This window comes from Ceratotherium simum, chromosome 18, assembly GCF_057802395.1.
Source record: "Ceratotherium simum simum isolate JZ-2026a chromosome 18, ASM5780239v1, whole genome shotgun sequence".
In the NCBI taxonomy this organism is placed as follows: domain Eukaryota; kingdom Metazoa; phylum Chordata; class Mammalia; order Perissodactyla; family Rhinocerotidae; genus Ceratotherium; species Ceratotherium simum.
In genome coordinates, this window is record NC_141917.1 from 11,152,263 (window position 1) to 11,174,411 (window position 22,149).

The 22,149-nt window shown below is 35.5% G+C and overlaps 2 non-coding genes across 2 annotated transcripts; both read left to right on the plus strand.

Annotated features, from left to right (window-relative positions):
- The first annotated feature begins 21,495 nt into the window (after positions 1-21,495).
- Positions 21,496-21,572, plus strand: LOC147914581 (small nucleolar RNA U2-19). The gene has a single exon (XR_015555165.1). It is a non-coding gene; the product is annotated as a small nucleolar RNA U2-19 (small nucleolar RNA).
- A 141-nt stretch (positions 21,573-21,713) lies between these two features.
- On the plus strand, positions 21,714-21,782 carry LOC147914582 (small nucleolar RNA U2-30). Its single transcript, XR_015555166.1, has one exon. It is a non-coding gene; the product is annotated as a small nucleolar RNA U2-30 (small nucleolar RNA).
- The last annotated feature ends 367 nt before the right edge of the window (positions 21,783-22,149 follow it).

Consider the following 22,149-nt stretch of genomic DNA (forward strand, 5'->3'; position numbering starts at 1 on the left):
TCCAGATTAGAACTTTGAGTTATTCATACTGTGAAACACAGGTTTAACAACCTATGACTTCAGAAACATTTGAGAGTCAAATAAAATTTAATTCCAAAAAAGTAGTTGTTATATGCCCATTGAAAAATTTCCAGGAAGTCATCATACTCAAAGACAAAATATACACTTCAGAGTTCCAAGAAATGACATAAATAATCATTGTAAATGGACTAACACAAAAAAAGGTAAAATAGTTTCAAACAACAAACCATACTCCCAGGCTCAAAGTGAAAGCAGAGACATTGCAGATTTCAGGTAGCATAACCTTTATCACTCCATCAACCAAACCAAAGTGTCATAAACAAGAAGAGTCTCGTCTTTGGAATGCCTGCCAAAGATATCCAGTTCAACATTTAAATAGTCTCTGTTTTCATTTTGTTTTTATTTTATTCCAGGCATAGTGTCTGTGTTGTGGATGTGCAATTGTTCCTTCACTATTTGGAGTTTATTTTCCACTTTATTCAGCACTGATAAAGGGGTTGATCTGAAAAGAGAGAGTTAAAATTAATGGTAATTGGTATGGTGCAAATGTAACATTTGTGTTGATAAGCAGAAGGTGGATCTCACTGAGGTCCTCTTCTGTAGGGGTTCATTTTACCTCATTTTCCATCTCTGTGTAATTAATTGTCCTTTGCTTTCAATTTCATAAGGGTCTTAATATAGACAGTTGTTATGGGCTAAATTGTGACTCCCAAAGATTCATATGTTGAAGTCAACCCTCAGTACCTCAGAATGTGACTCAGATAGGGCCTTTAAAAAGGTAGTTTAGGTTAAATAAGGTCAATAGAGTGGATCCTAATCCAATTTGCAGATGTCCTTATAAGAAGAGGAAATTGGGACACAGACACTTACAGAGGGAAGATGATGGGAAAATACAAAGAGAAGACAGCCAACTACGCACCAAGAAGAGAAGCCTCAGAAGAATCAACCCTATGGACACCTGCATCTTAGACTTACAGCCTCCAGAACTATGAGAAAATAAATTTATCTTGTCTAAGCCACCCAGTCTGTGGTATTTTGTTACAGCTGCTCTAGAAAACTAATACAGCAGGGTTGCTTCATAGTTTAAATACAAACAAAAAGTGAGTTAATAAAAATTGAATCCATGCTGATATGTATTATATATATTATACATATAATTTGAATATAAAACATATTTAACTGTTAGTAATCTTATATAGATATACATTCAATGTAGGTACTTATTTTCTTATCCAATACCAGGTGCATTTCAAAATGTAAAGAAAGACTGCACATATATTATATATTACATAACACCTCACATCCTTGCCGAGTCTATGGCAGCACCTGTAATTAGTCATCTTACTAGTTCTACCTAGAAACGTATGAGTATTCACACTAAATGGGATAAAACATATTAATCCACATCAGCTTAACTGTTCAGTGAGACAGAGTTATAAAACCTTTAGGTTTTTCAAATGTTTGAGAGTGTTGAAATTTCAGATTGTTGATCTGAATGTAGAAGAAAATAATGTAGGATTCTTGTGTTAGTGAACATCTTCCTGAATAAGGACTGTTATGGGTTTCAACCATCCTTGTCATCAATAACATAATATTCTCTGTCCTGTGTTGTTGTCCTTTGGGATCACGTCATTGTCCCTGATTCAGCATCAGCTCTTCATCTTCTTTAGAGACAATGTTGGGCAGAGTCTTTGTGGGATCAAAACAAATATATTAATTTCACAGAACCCTCAGTGTTTAATTCCTCAAAATCAATGCTTTCAAGAACTATATATTGTAGTACACACTTTTCTTTCGAAGACAAATATCCTATAAGACACAAACAGGTTCATGTGAAGGTGACGTAACAGAGGATTCCTCATATGATGATTGTAGGATTTTTGAAAATCTGTACTAGTAGTAAATTGCTTTATAAATCTTGTAAGAAGAACATAATCAGCAAGTTTCCTAAAATGATCTAACCATCTTTTTTTTCCCCAGAATTCTATGAGCATTCCACTTGGCATTAGAGTTGCAAATGTCACTTTTTAGGACATGCAACTCATTTTCTTTTGTTCCCATTAGCTCCTGTATAAATTCACAAAATGCTGAAGCTCAGGCATGTTTCTCTCTCATAAAAGTACACTTCCACTGAGAGGAGACGACAGAGTGAAGGGAAGGAGATGTTGCACAATGTCCTCCAACTTGCTAGATGAGAAAACTGCAAGTTTGTGTTACCTCAAAATATCTTGCTTCATCTCTCAAAAAAAAAAAGAAAATCAAAGGACATACTATTACGTACTATCCTCAGGATAAAGCAGCCAGTGTTACCGGTTAGAAATATTGCAGACATTTCCACGTAGGCTACATCTACTATATTTTATCACACAGAATATCCAGCTTATTATAAAATAGATTTTTAGGCTGTGAATCTATTTTTTAGCGTAGGGCAGAAAATAATCTGTGGGCAAATAAACTCTGATAAACAATTAAATGTAAGATGTATCCTGATTTCAGAGTTGTTAAAATGTAAATAAATAAGTAAATGAGTATTTTATTTAATTGAGAAAGTCATGTTTTTATGAAGTTTTTTTTGGAAATAATAGTGAATGAATGTGACAGAAAAGTCTAATTTTATTTTGATATCTTGGCTGGGAAATCAAACTTACATCAGACTTCCAAGGTCTTTTTCATTTCATAGGAGAAATCAAGAACTATATTCTTTGACCTTCTTTCTCCATAGTGTCCCTGGCTGGAGTTTGCCAGTGAGGGTCACTAGCATGGGGTGTATGTAGGAGGAGGAGAAATGGAGCATTCATTGTGTTGAGTCTAGAAAGAATCAGCAAAAGGGAGATGGGTTATTGCTGGTCACCAGATTTAACATGTGAAAAAGTTAAGGCAAATGCATTTGTAACCTTCAGCATTGGCCACAGGGAAGTGCTAAATGGATACGTGATAAAAATACCCATTTTTTAATCATAATAGGGAAATGATAGTATTATTCTTAATTATTTATTTTGTTAATAGATTTACTTATATTGAACATCTGCGTATTTAGGAAACACACTGCTCTTTGTCTTTTATTATAATATCTGTTCAATTTTCAGCTGAATTCTTTATATATTATCAAGCATTTTTTCTTTCTTTTTTTGGGGGGAGGAGGAAGATTTGCCCTGAGCTAACATCTGTTGGCAATCTTCCTCTTTTTTTTTTTGCTTGAGGAAGATTAGCCCTGAGCTAACATCTATGCCGGTCTTCCTTTATTTTGTGTGTGGGATGCCTCCACAGCATGACTGATGAGTGGAGTAGGTCCACGTCTGGGATCCAAACCCGCAAACCTGGGCCACCGAAGTGGAGCACGAGAAACTTTAACCACTCGAGCGCGGGGCTAGCCCCATATCAACGATTTTTATAACGATAATCAGACTGAAAAAATATTAGGCTATTCCAAATAGGAGGTCTCCTTCCCTTTCCTGATGAGAAAATCTAAAAATTATATTTGGCTTACTTGTAAATATAAATTTTCAGGGTTACACATAAAATAATTAAAGATCTATTTATGATATGTAATTAATTAATTGATATATGTACACATTAAAATTAAGTTATATAAATAATGAATTCATTTAGAAATATTTCTACCCCAATAGTTTATAACTAATTGTATTCAAATTTTTCACACGCGTCCTTACCGTCACAGGCTGACAGCACTCCACTAGAGCCTATTTTTTAGATAACTCTTAAAATCCACATACGATCCTAACACTGGAAGTTGTATCCTAATCCATAAGGTTAAGGTTGACTGTGCTGTTCAGATCTCCTCTATCATTAGCGATTTTTTTTTTTTTTAGTTTTCTATTACTTCCTAAGAGAGGCACATTAAAAGCTACTAGAATAATTGTAGAATTATCTACTTTTATCTAACATTACTCCTTAATATCAAACATGTAGAGATATTTATATCTAATGTATATTTAACCTATAGATATATTAATCTATATGTGGATATATAATATAAAATATGATATATATAAACATAATATATAGTCATACTATCACCCTTTAATTCTATCAATTTTTGCTTTATTTATATGAGGTTTTAATATTAGGCCCTATTCATTTATAAAAGTTACATTAGTTTTCTACTATTGTGTAAGAAATTATGACAAAATTAAGAGTTTAAAACATTTGTTTAGGGCCCTGGTGGCCTAGTGATTAAGTTCGGGACACTCCACTTCAGCTGCCTTGGTTCGGTTCCTGGGTGCAGACCTACACCACTCATCAGTGGCCATGCTGTGGTGACATCCCACGTACAAAATAGAGGAAGATTGGCAACAGATGTTAGCTCAGGGCGAATTTTCCTCAGCAAAAAGACCACATTTGCTTACTAGCTCGTAGCTCTGTATCAGAAGTTTGGCATCTTGTGACTTGGTTTCTCTAGTCAGAGTATCAGCAGGCTGAAGTCAAGGTGTCAGTAGGGTTGAGTTTTCATCTGCAGGCTCTGGGGAAGAATCTGCTTCTAAGATCATTCTGGTTTTTGGCAAATTCATTTCCTCGAAGTTGAGGACCCTGTTTGCTTGCTGACTACCAGGTGGGCTGCTGTCAGAGTTTAGAGGCCATCCACATTACTTGATTGAATACCAAGTATACATATTTTAGAACCCTTTATTTCACAAATCCATAAGGGAGGCAAGGTTACTTGTAATAGCAGTAGATTCGAAGAAACAGAGCGGCCTAGAGAACTGGATAGGAAAAATGTGGTGCAGAACATGCAACACTGGGTGGAAAAAACAATTAAATAGGTGTACCTATAGCAATCTGGTTAAATTTAAAAATCATGCTGTCAAATAGAAAATATTAGACACAGACTGTGATCAATGGCATAAAACAATGTATGTAAATTAAAAATAAATACATATATAAACTAACTGCATGTTGGGAAAGCAGTTAGTTTATAAAGAAAAATAAAACTAAATTTCTACCTTATACCATGTAAAAATATGTACTCCATAATCTTTGTCATACATTTAGTATGTGTGCCAATGGGGAAAATATTTGCATTTTATATCACAAATAATTTCTTGAATAAATAAAGGAATCCACAAATCGAAGGGAAAATATCAAAAAACCAATGGAAAATGTGAGCAAAAAATATTGAAAGAATTCACAGAAAGGGAAAAATAAAGAGCTCAAAATCCTATAAAATATTTTGAACATCACCCACAAAAAGATAAATCAAAATCAAAGAAGAAAAAAAAAGAAAAACATAATGTCTTTCTTCTTTTTAAGATAGCTCAGCAGGATCTGTTTCAAAAACTCAACAGTCTATTGAGAAGACAGTCAATGATCTTTTATCCATTTCAAAGTCTTGCACAATTTTTCCTGGCACAAGGAATGCTCTATAGCAGGAATTGGCAAACTTTTTATGTAAAGGGCCATATAGTGAATATTTTAGGATTTTCTGGCCATACAGTCTCTGTTACACCTATGCAATTGTGCTGTTGCAATGTGAAAGGAGCCATAGATGACACATAAATAAATGAGCATGGCTGTTTCCAATAAAACTTTATTCACCAAAAACAGGCAGTAGGTGGGATTTAGCCAGTCGGCTGAACTGTGCCAACCCCTGATCTATGGCATTTTCCTAGAACCTATTACTAACAAACATGTTAAAATTATGCCTACATTGGGCCACCAAGCAGTTGCATATGATAGATTTAAATCTTACTGGCAACACTCTTATTGGGATCACTCACCATAATTCTGTATATCTCTGCTTAAAACACTAAAGCAATCGCAGTGACTACATACATTGGATGTAAAAAAAGTCAATCATTTCAGTCATATAATCAGGAGTATGTTATCCTTGGAATTACTTTACATGAAAATAGGTATAATTGGGTTCCAATTAAATGAACTAATCTTGTCCAATTCTCAGATATTTTATTCAATTATTTATTTGTTAGTTCTGATGAAATATTACACATTTTGTTGTTATTCCTCAACGTTTCATAAAAGATCTTTTCAATACACAACTCAACTGGCTAACTTCACTTTAACTCTACAATTTCCAGTTATGTTTCAAAAATATATTTTATTATTCCTTTTTCTTAAAGGAAATGAGTCTAATTTGCTCTCACAATTTACTGGAAAAATGCTATTCATTATAGACTGAATCAAAAGTCCAAATTTCAGAGCAAATTTTTGGAACAGGGACCTGTTCAGACAGAATACTTTTTTAGGGAGAATGGTATTCTGGTTTATTGGCATTCTGATTGTGGTTAGGGAATGATGCCACCAGACCTAGAACATGATAATAACAGGCATTTCAGTCATCAGACAGTCCAATGAACTTTTTTTTTTTAGTGATAAAACAAAGACTCAGTGTGCTTAATCCAGCCTAATCCAGGGTTATGTGCTTTATTGTATTTATGTCCATATTTAAAGCTCTTTAATGTGTGTTAATATTTTCTCACAATAATCCTGTGAGTTAGTTAAAGCAATGCTATTATTCCAATTTTTTAAAAAAATCAAATTCAAATTCACAAAGCTTGAAAATCATAAATCTAGCAAGTAGCTGAGCTGAAATTCAAACTGATGTCTTCTGCAATACTTCACTGGTAGTGTTCTGACCTGAGTCCACCACAATCCTTATCTGTTTCTTTATTGGCATGGAGAAAATTTTGAAAATTTGCATCATGATTAACGTTAAAATATATTTTTTAATTACTTATAAAATATTAAACTTCATGTTAACTCTTAGGATAGAAATCATTCTTGTGCAACTGGAAGGAATGAAGACAGCTTGCTGATTCACTCAGCTGCCAAAGCAATATCCATGACGTTAAAGGCATCACCTAATCATATACTTCTAGTTGGAGTAAAACAATTTTTGCACATAGTTTCAGCTGCAGGATATAACATGAGGTAGGTTAAACAACACGTCTCATCCTTCCTAGTAAGGAACTACTTCCAACAAAAATTCCTATGACGGCACGGAAGATGAAACTCATGAAAATTAAAATGAATAGTGAGTAACCCTAACCCCCCAAAATCAAACTTTAGTAGAAATAAGCTTAGAAAAATGGTATGCCAAATAGACTATGTATATAAAAATATTGAAAACAAAATGCTGGGATTAATTTTTTTAATGTCATACATAGTTTGTAGCAAGGTTATTTCCGTAGAAGCCATGCAATACGTATTTGTTGAATGAATTAATGAAATAACCAATGTTTTATTTAATATTAAATGATGACAAAAGAACGTAGCATTTTGAGTATGATCTCAGGTTTGGAAGCAAACGGTGGAAGGGAGTGATGAGAGGAAGGAAGAGAAGAAGAAAGGAAGAGAGAGGTGAACCAAAGAAGACATACACAAGAAAAACGTGGCAGTAAAGAGTATAACAAAATGCCAAAAATCAAAACACTGCATAGTGGCAAAAAAGCTGGCTTTGTTTTCTTTCTTATGGTTTTCCGTATTTCTTAGATTTTCAATAATTGTTTTGCATTTAAAAATGTAAAAGTTGTTTCAGCTCTCAAAATCATGCCATGATATTTTTCTAATTAAAACCTAACTCAGTGTTGTAAAGAGAATAATAAATAACGTAGGACCTGAGCCAATAGTACAGCTAATAAGAATGGTGTCCACAGGTTCTCCTATCAATGGTTTCCAACTGATCCATGAGCCCCGAAGATTTCGTCAACCCATATCACTGCCTTTCCTGGATGAGGCTGAGAGCAAGTGACAGGACTCTCAGTGATTAGGCTAAACTCCATCAAGGTCAATATAACAAAGTTCTGAATATAATTTTCTTTGAAGGAAAGTTTTGATTGCCAAAAAAAGAGAGTTTATTCTTATTATCTAAATATCTGGCATAGCCAGTGGCAAATAGAATCAGTCCCTACCTCTGTGATTTTGTAAATAAATGCCATTTTTTATTCCATTCTGCTGGCTGCTCTCTCATAAATTTAAAGTAACATAATAGCAGCTTGCTTGTTGCATTGATTTTACAACCTTGAGGTGTTCTTAATCTGGGAAAAAGTAAACCTTTATTAACCAGTTGTCATTTTCACAGCAGATAATTCTAAGTTACAGGATTTCATTAGGAAAGGAAAACATCCCCTTCCAATAATATGGAGTGGTTAAGATGTTATCTAGTTAGCATGCTGATTTCTAATTTTCTAAATGTATAACATTGAAAAATTTCATTTATTTACATTACATAATATTTTAGAGGTTATTTATTTGAAATTAATGTTCATTGAAGAAAAAAAGGGCAAATGATGCCTTTCATCTTAATGCAACAAGACAAGGAATAGTTACAATAGAAATAAGGAAAAAAGGCCAAATTACATAAATAGAGGATGCATTAAAAGTGTAACTTCCAAGGATTGAGCCAAGTAATCCTTTCTGATTTAGCTATGTTATAAAACACTAGATATCTAAAGAAAATCTTCTTTAATTCCATCTTTGTTTTTTTCTCTTTTACCAGATGTCTGTCTGACTCAATTAGAGCAGAGCTCTCTCTGTTCCCACGTAACACTATTCTTCGATGTTCTGATGTTCTGCACCTACATTTGAATGGACCGTTACAGGTGGAAAAAGTGCTAAAATCAGCTGTGCCACAGCGGTATTGATTTAGATATTCTTATTTATTCTTCCCTCTCCTGGAAAGAGAATACCTCCTAGAGAGGCTGAAATTCTATCATCAAACAGTTTAGAATACCAAAAGAGTTGTTTTTAATAATTCTCTTTATCCTAGAATTTTGGAGATCAGAATTTTACAATTGGATCCTGAACAGCTGTTTTGGTATTCCGAATGATGGCTGGTAATAAGAGGAGAGAATTTCAGTCTCACTCCATGATGTAAATGAAATTTAATCCAAAATTGTGTTTGGAAAGCAATTTTTTGAAAGTGCTAAAATGATACATTTATTTCTATTCACTGTGAGCCAGGTGCCCCCCAGCCATTCCACATTGTGCACCAGGGAAAGAGAGAGAGAAAATGCCTTTTGAAGACGTAGAACATATGACATGCCAGAGCAACAGAGAGCATGGTACCAGGGAGAGGATCACAGTGGCAAGAAAGACAGGCATGCAAACAAAGCTCTTCAACCTCGGGTCCTAGATGGTGCAGGTGAGTCAGGCTGAAAGGAAAACAAAAAATCAAGGAGGTGAGAGCCTGAGATTCCCCTTTTGCCTTTCCTCCATCTCCCATTCACATGTGTCCATTTTCTATTTTCTACCTACCCAAAACAGCTACAGGAAATCAAACTGGCGAGGAGCCTGGCCTAATTTGGCAGAAGGAGCACCTCTTATGGACTTCTAGGAATTTTCCTCGGGGTTCATGTAGATAAGAAGATATCCTGGAGCTACCTTCCCCCAATCTTGTTAAAGGGACCTAAAGATTGCTGATGGGGCTAGCTGTGAGCTGACCAGGGAGGTCCCTGTGGCTGGGTTTGCATTATCTTGTAGCTAGAGCAGCAAGACCAGAAGGTAGGATTATGTCCAAGGCAATTAAAGCTAACTGCTCCCTTGGCCAGAGAGAGATGACAAAGGAAATCTGAGAAAACAAACCATCTGAAAGAGGCTGAATAAATTGGTGGAACAGACTAAGTTTACTGAATTAGATATTTTTCTGCTCCACCTCTAGTGGAATGGAGACATGGTATGGGGCACAGATAAGTAATTGGACATTTAAAGTGACATATCTTTGTATAGTGAGCATAGTGTGTATATTTGTCATCACACTACAATTACTTTTCAAGGAAATGCTGGCTCATAATTTTCCAGGGAATAAAATTACAAATTCTAGACAATCTGTGTGCCACTTGAGGATGTGATAACATTGGTGATGATGAGACAGGTTCAAGTAATTTAATTACTAATATAAAATAAAACATGTGGATAAGAACTTTAATTCTTCTTTTTTTTTTCTTTTTAGGGGAAGATTTGCCCTAAACTAGCATCTGTTGCCAATCTTCCTCCTTTTTTCTTCCTTTTAAGCCCACAAAGCCCCAGTATATAGTGATGTACGGTTTTAAGTTCTTCTGGTTCTTCTCTGTGAGCCACTGCCACAGCATGGCTACTGACAGACAAGTGGTGTGATTCTGTGCCTGGGCACTGAACCCAGGTTGCTGAATCCAAGTGCGTGGAACTTTAACCACTAGGCCATCGGGGCTGGCTCAAGAATCTTAATTTCTAATACCTTGGATTAATGAACCTGTATTGTGAATCAGCTCAAACAACTTACAAGGCCACTAACATTTTTACTAACAGAAAAAGGTCAGGTCTTTGAGATATTTTTAAATAAGACAGAAGGAAATGGTTCCTTGTTGTGTCTTAATGTTCTTGGACTATCTTTTCTTTTAACCAGTCTCTGGAAGAACATAATGGGATAATTATTTTGTCAAAAAGAGGATGTGACTATTTGTGTAAAAAACAAAAAGAACCAAAGAGGAAAACATTCACGAGTTGGCTTTTGTTCTTTTAGGAAGATAAACACTGTGATTTTCTACATGCATGTAGAAGTATAATTTCATGCCTATTGTTCATGCAGGGAGAAAAATATTTCTGGGCTTTCAGTTCTTTAGAAGATTGAAATGACTTTTTTTTTTTTAATAATTATGACAGTATTAGGATCCTAGAATCTGGATGCTGGGCTTATATGTGTTTTCTTGCATGAAAATAGTTTTAGTTCATTAACCAAATAATCCTTTTCCCTCCTAGAATATTTTATATCTAACAATTCATGCCGATAAGTGAGAACCTAGCATAATTGGAAGGTATATAAAGTAATTATTAAATCTTAAGGACACAGAGTGTATTTCCAGTGTGTGTGTGTGCATGTGGATGTGTTGTGGAGATTTTACAGTCAAATGGCAAATACCATTCAAGACTTTCTAGTTCTTCACTCTCCATAAGGCTTGACCTTCCTAAACTCTGAAGATTGAATGCTCAAAAGAATAATATGTTTTGCTACAAGTATGGCAGTATACAAAACGGAAAAAAAAGGATCAAGAAATTGAGCCATGATCCATTAAGCTATGTCTTTTTGTAAAGAAAGAATTTGCCAATGTAACGTAACAAATTTTAGCATTTTGAATTGAAAGAGCATTTTACAAATGAAAATGTGTGCAGGGCCATAATGATTTAAAGCAAAGGATGGAATGCTACTTCTGTATATTGCCCCATCTTCTCTCTGCTCTTCAGTATTTTGACAAAGCTTGCCATATGTGTTTCCCTTTATATTTGTTACAGAAAATTAGAAGAGGCCCCAAAAGCACCACAAATGAATCAAGGCAGAGTGGATAAATATGAAAGGAGTTTTTTATTGTTCTGAAGGGTTTATCACGTATTCTTCAACTCTCATGTCAAAAAGAAAGCTGATATTACATTGACCAGTACATTTTCAAGCTCTATTCCTAAAGAGAAACAAAAACAAATCTTTTTAATTCCAAATTTTATGTTTTGCTCTTTTGTTTGCTGTTAGTTTTAGAAATAAAGTTAGCAAGCAATGATGGTATGAAAAAAGAGAAAAACTTAGCATAAGAGGGGATTTGATTTCAAATCTAGCATTGACAATTATAAGATATTGGACCTTGAGACAAGTACTTGATACGGTCCACGCTTAGTTTTCTCATTACTAATGGGAATAATAGTGTATGTCTTTCTGGGTTGAAATGATTGCTAAAGGTCATCATGAAAATAAAGCACACGGGCAACACTCAAATAGTAGCTACTCAAGACACAAAAATACAGTTGGGTTTTTTTCTTATTAATGTCCACCTTAGAATAGAGAAGCAATTGTCCTCTTTTCTTTGCATCAGAATTCCTGGAGAGTTTTAAAATAATTCAGATGCTTGGAGCCAAAATTTGATGATCTGGTGTAACTGATTCAGTTGGTCTTGAGTTGCCGTGGGCTACACACGTACACACACACGTGCACACACACACACACACTTACTATGGAAGTATATTAGAGTGAACACACCTTTGTAACCAGCATCCACATCTAGACGCAGTCATTACCAGCACCTTAGAAACTCTGCTTGTGCATCTTTCCAAGTACATCCCTCAGTGACAATCACTATACAGATGTCTAATAGCAGAGATTACTTTTGCCCATTTTTGTGCCTAGCAACCATTACTCAGCATTATGTTTGTGAAAGTCATCCTTGTGGTTGTGTATAGACATAGATAATTGTATCTACTAATTGTATCTAACTGTACTAATTTCATCTCATCTAATTGTGTAATTGTAATCCATTCTCTAAATACATCATAACTTCTGTACAGTATTCTTTCTCTTCTTCAGGGGCATATGGGTAACTTTTAGATTTTGGCTAACAAGAATAGGGCTGCTATCACATAAAAGCATATGGCTTTTTGTGAACATATGTTGGATATTTTCCTGCGAATGGAATTTCCCAGTTATATGACATTCATACGGTCAGATTTAGTAGATACTGATTATTTTCCAAACTGACTGTCTCAATTTACCTTCTCACCAGCACTACATGAGAGGGCCAAGGACTGCAAGGACTGCACATTTTTTACCAACACTTGCATTTTCCGTAGTTTTTCATTTGAGCCATTGTGGTGAAAGTATGATGGTACAATATTGTAGTTTTAATTTGCATTTCTTGGTGATTTATACAACTGAGCAATCTTCATGGTTTATTGTTCATTTGGATGCCTTTTTTTACAGTGTTTATTGAAGTCTGTTTGACCTGTTTTCTATTATTTTGACTGAGGGGTTTTTTTTTAAATAACAGTATATAATCTGGGAACGAGATATTTGTTTGTTTGTTTTTGTCAGATACCTGTATTATAAATATCTTCCCTGCTCTGAGGACGGCCTTTTAATCTCTTAGCACTATTCTTTGATACAGAATCTCTTACTTTTAATGTATTGCCAGATTTATCATTTTTTAAATATTAGTGATTTTTGTTCACTCTTTAGGAAATATCTGCCTACTCTAAGATAACAAAGATTTGATGTGTTTTTTCTCAAAGTTCTATCATTTTTCTCAAAATTAGGTTTCAAATCTATTAGGGATTTTTTGGTGTGGGTGCTAGTTTGATTCTAAATACTCTGCTCTGTTACACTAGACACTTGTCTTATCTGATACTACGCTATCCTAATTACTCTACCTATTTAAACGCTCTTGACGTTTGATTGGTTAAGTCCTCCAGTTGTATTTTCTTTTTCTTCAATTGCATTGCCTATTTGTGGCTCTCTGCTTTTCCGTATGGATTATAGAACAAGCTTATTGATTTCTACTCCCCCCAAAAAATTTCCGGTATTTTTATTTGGACACTGTGGAATCTACAGATTACTTTAAGAAGAATTGAAAACCTTACAATATAGAGTCTTCTAATCCATCAGAGTGGTATATCCTTCCATCTATTCAAGTATTCTATAATTTCTCTCAATAACAATAATTGTTATTTTTAGCTAATTTATTTCATGCCTATATTTAATCATATTTTCCTAAGTATTTATTATATGTATCACATACCATGATATTTATCCACTTAAAGTATACAATTATTATATTCTTAGAATTATGTAACCATTACCACAATCAAATTTAGAGTACTTTCATCACCCCAAAATGAAGCCCTGTCATTCTACATTAAAGCCCTAGACAACCACTAATCTACCTTCAGTCTCTATAGATTTGTGTATTTTGGATATTTCATATAAATGGAATCATACACTGTATGATCTTTTGCAACAGATCTTCTTTCACTTAGAATAATGTTTTCAAGATTTACCCAAGTCACAGTATGTATTAATAATACATTCCTTTTTATTGATGGATGCTATTCTATTCTATGGACACATCATGTTTTATTTATCCATTCACTGATTGATGGTCCTTTGGATTTTTTCCACTTTTTGGCTAAGATGAATTATACTGCTACAAACATTCATGTAGAAGTTTTTGTGCTGCAATATGTTATCATTTTTCTTGGATATATACCTGTTAATGGAATTGCTGGTTTGCACTGTGTTTCTAATGAATTTTTTATCCTTAATGAACTTTTAATCTTTTGAAGAACTGCTAGACAGTTTTCCAAAGTGGCTGTGTTACTTTACATTTCCATCATCAATATAAGCAGGTTCCAATTTTGCCACATTCTTGCCAAAACTTTTTATTTCTGTTTTGATTATAGCCATTCTAGTTGGTATGAAGTGGTATCTCATGGTTTTGATTTACATTTCCCTAACAACTTATAATGTTGAGCGTTTTTTCTTGCTATTGGCCATTTGTATATATGCTTTGTAGAATCTATTTTGTTCATTTGCTCATTCTTACATTAGGTCATTTGTCTTTTTATTATCGAATAGTAAGAGATTTTATATATTCCAGATATAAGTCCTTTACCCGATATATGATTTGCAAACATTTTCTCCAATTCTGGGCTGCATTTTCACTTTCTTGATTATATCTTTTTGAAGCATAAAGGATTTTAACTTGATTAGGTCAAATTTATTTATGTTTTCTTTTGTCACTTGTACATTGGGTATCATATTTAAGAAGGTTTTGCTTAACCCAACATAATGAAGATTTATGACTATGTTTTTCTCTAAGAGTTTTATAGTTGCAGATCTTAAATTTAGATTTTTGATTCATTCTGAGTGTTTTTTTAATATTATGTGAGTAATGGATTAAATTTTCTTATTTTGAACGACTCATTTGAAACAAACACGGGTGAAGTAGTTTACTTGGGATATGACCCCAAAGCAAAAATGGGGACATCTTGAAAATAAGCAAGGGAAGGGAGACAAGCCACCTAAGGCTTTGTACTAAGGTTCTCCAGAGAAACAGGACCAACAGGATTATATATATATTTAAAGACAGGTGTATATCTATAAAATATATAAATGTATATATATATAATATATAAAGAGATTTATTATAAGATATTGGCTCACATGATCATGGAGACTGAGAAGTCTCACAATCTGCTATCTGTAAGCTAGAGACCCAGGAAAGCAGGTGGTGTAAGTCAAAGGCCTGAGGGCAGGAGAGCTGATGGTGTAGATTCCAGTTCAAGTCTGAAGGCCAGAGAACCAGGAGCATTGAAGGCAGGAGATCCATGTCCCAGCTGAGCAGTCAGACAGGGAATGAATTCAACCTTGCTGTGCCTTTTTGTTCTATTCAGGCTGTCCAGAGATCAGACGATGCCCATGGGAGAGGGCCATCTGCTTTTCTCAGTCCACCAATACAAATACTAATCTCTTCCAGAAGCACCTTCACAGACACACCAAGAAATAACGTTTAACCAGATATATGGGCATCCCATGATCCACCATGTTGGCACATAAAATTAACTATCATAGGCTTCATTAATAAAATTGTTGCCACTATGGACAACCAGGACTAATCATACTAGCCCCCTAAAGCTGTGCTGTTTAATATGGTAACCAAGAGATATGTGTGACTACCCACATTTAAAATAAAATTACTTTTTATTCCTGAAGGGTCTGAGCTCTTATTTGCTTTATCCTTATGAGGACTTAATATCCAGGGGCATAGAAGTATCGAGACTCTCCCCCGTCGATCCACTGAGGTCCAGACAAACTCTTCCTTGCCTCCATTGTGCAAAGGACCTGGGATTGCCGCTAAAGATGACAGGCATGAGGAGCCCAAAATGACAAGGTGGTGGTCCTAGCTTTAATTTATAAACAACACTTGCTGTATCCACCGGGTAGTCATACTATAACACACAACCTCCAGTAACCAGGACAACAGCCAGAACTTCAATTTTAGAGGACCAGAAGTATATATTACACAAGTGGGTAACTGAGTGATGGCGAGCAGGTCTAATCCCATCCCCACACTTTGGGTACTGGACCTGCTCATCCTAGCTATTGGCAACACAGCACCACAAGTTACCTGTTTGATCACGGCATTCCAAAGGGTAGAGCTCCAACCATCGTAGTGTGTTGCCCCAAACTGCCACCATTGGTGAGCATTAAATAAGCTTTTCCATCATTCTGTCTGCTGGGTTCCTTCCACTGGACACTTATCCACTAACACTCGCACCCCACTGATTCAGAGTTGCCATTAGGAGCGTAAAATCCCCTGCACTTCTGACTTGTGCATGTGCGTGACTGTTCAACTGTCTGTGGTTTTGGAGATAGCCCTAGGGCAGCAAAACAAGACTGCCTATGCTTAACGCGGAAAACTAGCAAAGTAAACAGAATTGTCCGGCAGAGCTGCCCTGACAGCTGGTGGGCCAAGGACACATGGCGTGGTGCATCAGAAGTGTTTTTTACGGTATGTATTTATTTTCTTTCTTCCCTTGACTATAGGTCTCTGTCATGTTCAACATTATGCCCAGCAAATACCGTAAGGCTTGGCAGTGGTAGATCTTCAATGAAGATGTATTGAACGTATGACTGAATAAATTTATTCATTTTGTGAATAAGCATATGACTTCCTTTGGTTCATTACATGAAACATAAAATTATTAAGATTATTAAATGATCAAGTCTAATCTCTTCTTAAGGTAAATATTAATATTTTATTGAACGAAGAGTTAGTAAAGATGTAACAAATTTCATTAGTTTATCTCAGATGACATTTTTCATCCTGTCAGTATATTGGAGAGAACATAGATGTGGGAGTCTGACGAAATGGAGCTTAAGAACTAGCCTTAACATTTGTTCATTCAGAATCTGTTTCTCCTGCCACAAATTATATTTCATGGTGCTGATTGAAAAATGGAATACTAGGGGCCAGCCCAGTGGCGTAGTGGTTAAGTTTGCACACTCCACTGTGGCAGCCTGGGGTTCGCAGGTTCAGATCCTGGACGTGGACCCATGCACTGGTTATCAAGCCATGCTGTGGCAGCATTCCACATAAAGTAGAGGAAGATGGTCACGGTTGTTAGCCCAGGGTCAATCTTCCTCAGCAAAAAGAGGGGGATTGGCAACAGATGTTAGCTCAGGGCTAATCTTCCTCACGCACACACACACACAAAAAACGGAGTACTTAACATGATATATTCACCAAAATGGTACCTATTATAAATAGTAAAATTTAGATGTTTTCTACATAATCAAGCAGTACAGCTTCAGAATAAATTACTTTCTATCTCTAACTGTGGATATATGAGCTTATGATATTGACTCTGCCTAGAGAATTAGAGATAATTCTACACTAAAAGACTTGATGTCTCATAATGTAAATTATATTTTAAATCAAAACTCACAGTTATCAAACTATTGTATAAACTAGAGTTTAGATACTCAAATTCATATCTAAATTAGTAACAGAATTAAAAAAGATGTCACGAAATAAGTAATTTCACACACACACACACAGAAAGTTTGAAGAATTGTTGTGATCGATGTAGTCCAATCAGGTAAATTCACTGAAATATGCAAGTCACAATCCTGATTGATTTGGTCTTTAATTTCAGTAGCTAAAATATGAAATATTCTCAATTAATTAAATCTTAATTTTAGGCCCATGCAGAATTACTTTCTAAAAGTCTTACCAATGATCTCTATTTTCAGCTCTTTGATAAACACATTGAATTTCCAGGTCAATGTATATATTATTTTTTTGGTGTCACACAAAGACCGTAATTCATTCATCTTTAATTCAAGAATGGAAAGTTCAGCTATAGTACCAAGCAACTGAAATTTATGATGTGAAGATGGATTAGTTGCATTTCATCTCAAAATGGCATTGAACTTTACTCACCCTTACAAGCATCTCTACTTGCTCACAAATATGAAATATTTCTTCTTTGAAACAAAGGAGAGTGAAATACAGCAATAATTGTATTGTGCATGCAGCATCTGTTGCTTCTGTGCCAAGAAACATATCTATAAAGAAACTCTTCTCTCATAGGCTCCTCACAGGCTTCTAAAATTTCAGAGGTTGATTAGGCCAGTATGTTTTCTACTCTTCTCATCTTTTATTAATGGTTACTTGTTCTTACATAATATGTTTCTATTATAATTATCACTTACCCGGGAATGGACTCTAAGTGATTTCCAGTAATATTGCCCCTCCTTGAGCATATCGTTTTATATGTAGATAAGTATTTTTTTTGTGTGTGTGAGGAAGATCAGCCCTGAGCTAACATCCATGCTAATCCTCTTCTTTTTGCTGAGGAAGACGGGCTCTGAGCTAATATCTATTGTCAATCCTCCTCCTTTTTTTCCCCCAAAGCCCCAGTAGATAGTTGTATGTCATAGTTGCACATCCTTCTAGTTGCTGTATGTGGGACGCGGCCTCAGCATGGCCGGAGAAGCGGTGCGTCCGTGCGCGCCCGGGATCCGAACCCAGGCCGCCAGTAGCGGAGTGCGAGCACTTAACCGCTAAGCCACAGGGCCGCCCTAGATGAGTATTTTGGATGATAGATTTCTAGAATTGGAATTTCTGGTTGAAAATATTTATACATTTATAATATTGAATACAAATCTCCCAATTATCTCCCAATTTGTTTATGTATACGTTCACCAACACTATATGAAATTTTCATTTCCCAAAACCTTGCCAATACTGGGCATTGTTGAGCTCATTTAAAACCCAATGATGGGTTAAAAATATCATTGAAAATCTCTTTAATTCAGTTGATTGATGCTGAGCTTTAGTACAGTTTTTATGTATGTATTGGTGGTCATTTTGACTTTTCAATTAAATAAAAACACTTTCTTGACATTTTACATATTAAAAACTATAGTATATCTTTACTTTGCCTGTACCTGAAATGTATCTCCATACATTTTGTAACTTACTGGCCTCTTCTTCTTCACTGGCTGGTTTAGTTATTCTCCGTTTACATATTACTGCAACATACCCCCGCCCCATCAAAAACATTGGAACAATGTGCAATAAAAAATAAAGATACACCTAAATTTTAATGTTTCCTCTTTCTTTGCTGGCTCTTGCTTAGTTCAGATTCTTCTTACCATTGCCTATACTCTTTATTTGTCTCCTCTGCTGTTTCTGTGCTATCCTGAATGCTATTTTCCAAAATCAGAAATTATGGCAAGATGGTGATATAAGCTTTTATCTCTAAATACTCCTCTCTCCTCCTGATTTCTAATGAAATTATCAAAAGAAGCTTTTGACATACTAGGAATTTCAATATTTTAGCCAAATATAGTACAGGAAAAATCATATTAATAAGAGAGCAGTCATCCAGTTCTTCTGCTTTTTTCTGAAAACTCAATATGATCTAGATGCATCTACAGAAAATTTAGATAGAATCCCTAACTTAGTCATACCGCCTAACTTCGAGGGGTCTGGATAGGAAGCAAGATTCTGTGCTGGAGCACTTAGAGGTTACTTTTATTTCCTCTAACCCCACTAATTGCTGCTCTTGGCATCAACATCCACAGAAATCCAGTATCCACACAGTGGCTTTTAATTCAACCTTATATCAGGCCCAAAAGTTTATGTCACACAGAGGTCGGGTGAGGGGGTCTCTTACAATAATATAAAACTTCTTAAGTTAAAACGAGGAACACTGTTTTGCCTAATGTCTACACGGACTTTTTTGGAGAGATGAGTGGGGAGAAACAACAAAATAATTTATTTTTAGGGAGAAGTAAAGCCAAATAAAATACATTCTCTGTGGTAATTATTAGAATTGTTTGAAAATATTTCAATTTACTTCTTGAATCACATAGTATGATTGCACACTTCTACCTGTAGTAAAGCTAGGTAGGAAGATGTTAATTATTGGCTAATGAAATATTAGTAGGGGTGACGTGTGTTACCTCCTGGCAGAGGCCATAATAGTCACTGCGTGGCTGACCACAGTAAGGATGGAAGCACATAATGAGATGGCATCTTCATCAGCACGAGTTCTTGAGTGATTGTGATAGGCAGAATCTCTTGGTAGCCAATATTAGACAAGTGGTGTGAGCACAAAATACACCTCATCACTAAACACACTGGAGTTTGGAACTCCATTTTAACCAACATATTTCCTTCCTAAATACTAATATAAATAATTGAGGACAAAGTTGAGTTAACCAAGATATATGAATGTCAAGAATATGGAGGTATGGTGTAAAAAATATAAAAATTTTAAAAATGAAAGAAAAAAAGCTATAACTTTGTCTTAAGAAGAGAATTCAATTGATTATGTGTCATACGTGAAAATAATCATGTCTTCTTTTCTGCCCCCTCCAATAACAACAACAAAATGTCAGTTCCACAATGTTAAACCTAGAGACCTCATTACCTGGGCTCCTTCACCCTCTGGCTTCTGGCTGAATGGCTTGAGTAGAAAATCACAGCATTGGAAGAAAGAGTGATAAGGGTATTTTTTCCCTCTCCCATTTCTTTGGCACTGTGTTCTGATTGTGGAAGTATTCCTGTTTTGTATTCTTTTATGAGATGGTCAATCAGGTATAGCCACAAGAAGAGATACAAAAGAAGCTCCAGAAAACAAAGTTTATTATACTCACAGGTCCTAGAAACAGGAGGCACAGCACACCACACAAGACCACATGGAAAAACACCAAGGTGAGCAGGAAGCAGAAGACAGGAGCAAGCGCATGGTTTAGGCCTGAGCCTTTATTGGATTTTCCAAGGGAACGGTAAGGCAGAGCAGGGTAGACAGTTTAGGATCAGCTGGTTTGAATAATTTTGGCAGGTCTGAGCTATAGAGGTGGTCCCCAGTGGCCTGGTACCTGCCCTGGGATGATTAAGGCAGAGGAATATTGCCTCTCACTGACTTCTTTCCTTTGAGCTTTGGGTTTATTACAGATGGTCAACTCTTCCCACTATTACTAGTCTCTGTGTGCCTCAACATTCCATTTGGTTTTCTAAAGGCTAATTACATCTCAATAAATAATCCATTTACCAAAATCTATTTAAAAAATCTTAACTGAATATGCCTTTGGTATTCTGCTTGGATCCTGAGTGATTATGTTGATTGCTACCAGGAAATGAATACTTAAGATGGTATTCTGGAATTGGGTTGCTCACATATTTAGTCAGAGTGCAGATAACTAGCTTATTTGAAGTAAGTGGGAAACTGGCTTTTAGTTTCCAGTGCGGGGCACAACACTGGGCCAGCATGTCCCTGTGGCAGGAGTTAGTTATGGGTAAATAGTTAATTTAGTTATGTTGGTAAATAGAACTTTTAGATGGACTGGCTGCTCCAGCTGAAAAGGAAAGTTTAAATGTGAGATAAACCTCAGGTCTTTGACTTACCAAGTCAAAACATACATAAAGAATTAGAGAGATTCAATAGAGATCTTCAAATAATTCCTCTTTATATATCTGTTGAACAGACATGGCTGAAAAGCAGGCTCAAAGTTCGTATTACAAAGTTAAAATTCTAGTAGAATATACAACCTTCCTAAGAGTTTTAAGTGAAGCGTAGGCCATGGTTCAAAGAAGAGGGATATGAATTATGAGAGAGACACATTTGAGCAGACCTATGGAAACTATTTTGAAAACTGAAATATCTTCACTGAGATCTGCTCTTACTGAAGTAGACCAGTGATGAAAAGAGAAGAATCTGAGCATCAGATCTTCCAGTCTACCTGATGCATGATTTTTCTAGTTCTGAGAAGCAAAAGTATAGAGTAATTTAAAACAATAATGGCTTATGTCTGGGTGTGTGTGTGTGTGTCAGTGGATAACTGAGAACTTGTCAATGGATGAAAGAGATTGGCGGGGGGGATGTGTGTATATGAAAGGCTATTCAGTTCTGAGCAATGAAAAAAGGTTTTACTACTGACCTTTATAACTATGAAAGTTTCTACACTTGATCTGAGCTCAGAATTAGGGGGGAAAAAAAGAAAGAAACTTGAAATATCAATGTGATTTTCTTGAAGACAGAAGGAGAACTTTTCCTATGTCTTTGTCAACTAGCCTTTCCTTGCATAAGAATCTTCAGATCATTCACCTGGGGCAGCTGCCTCCATAGAGATGCTATTCTCAGCTACCATCCTTTTGTACATGAGCCTTAACTGAGGTTAAACCCCAGCATGGCCCCAAAGATCAATTTCAACTTCTAGTCAAGTTTGCAGGACAACAGGATAAACATCTCTGGAATTTAGTATATTGACTAATTATATCAGCAGGACCCCAAGGACATTTGAGATTGGATTATAAGTGTTAAACTTAGGAGGAACAAACATAAAGT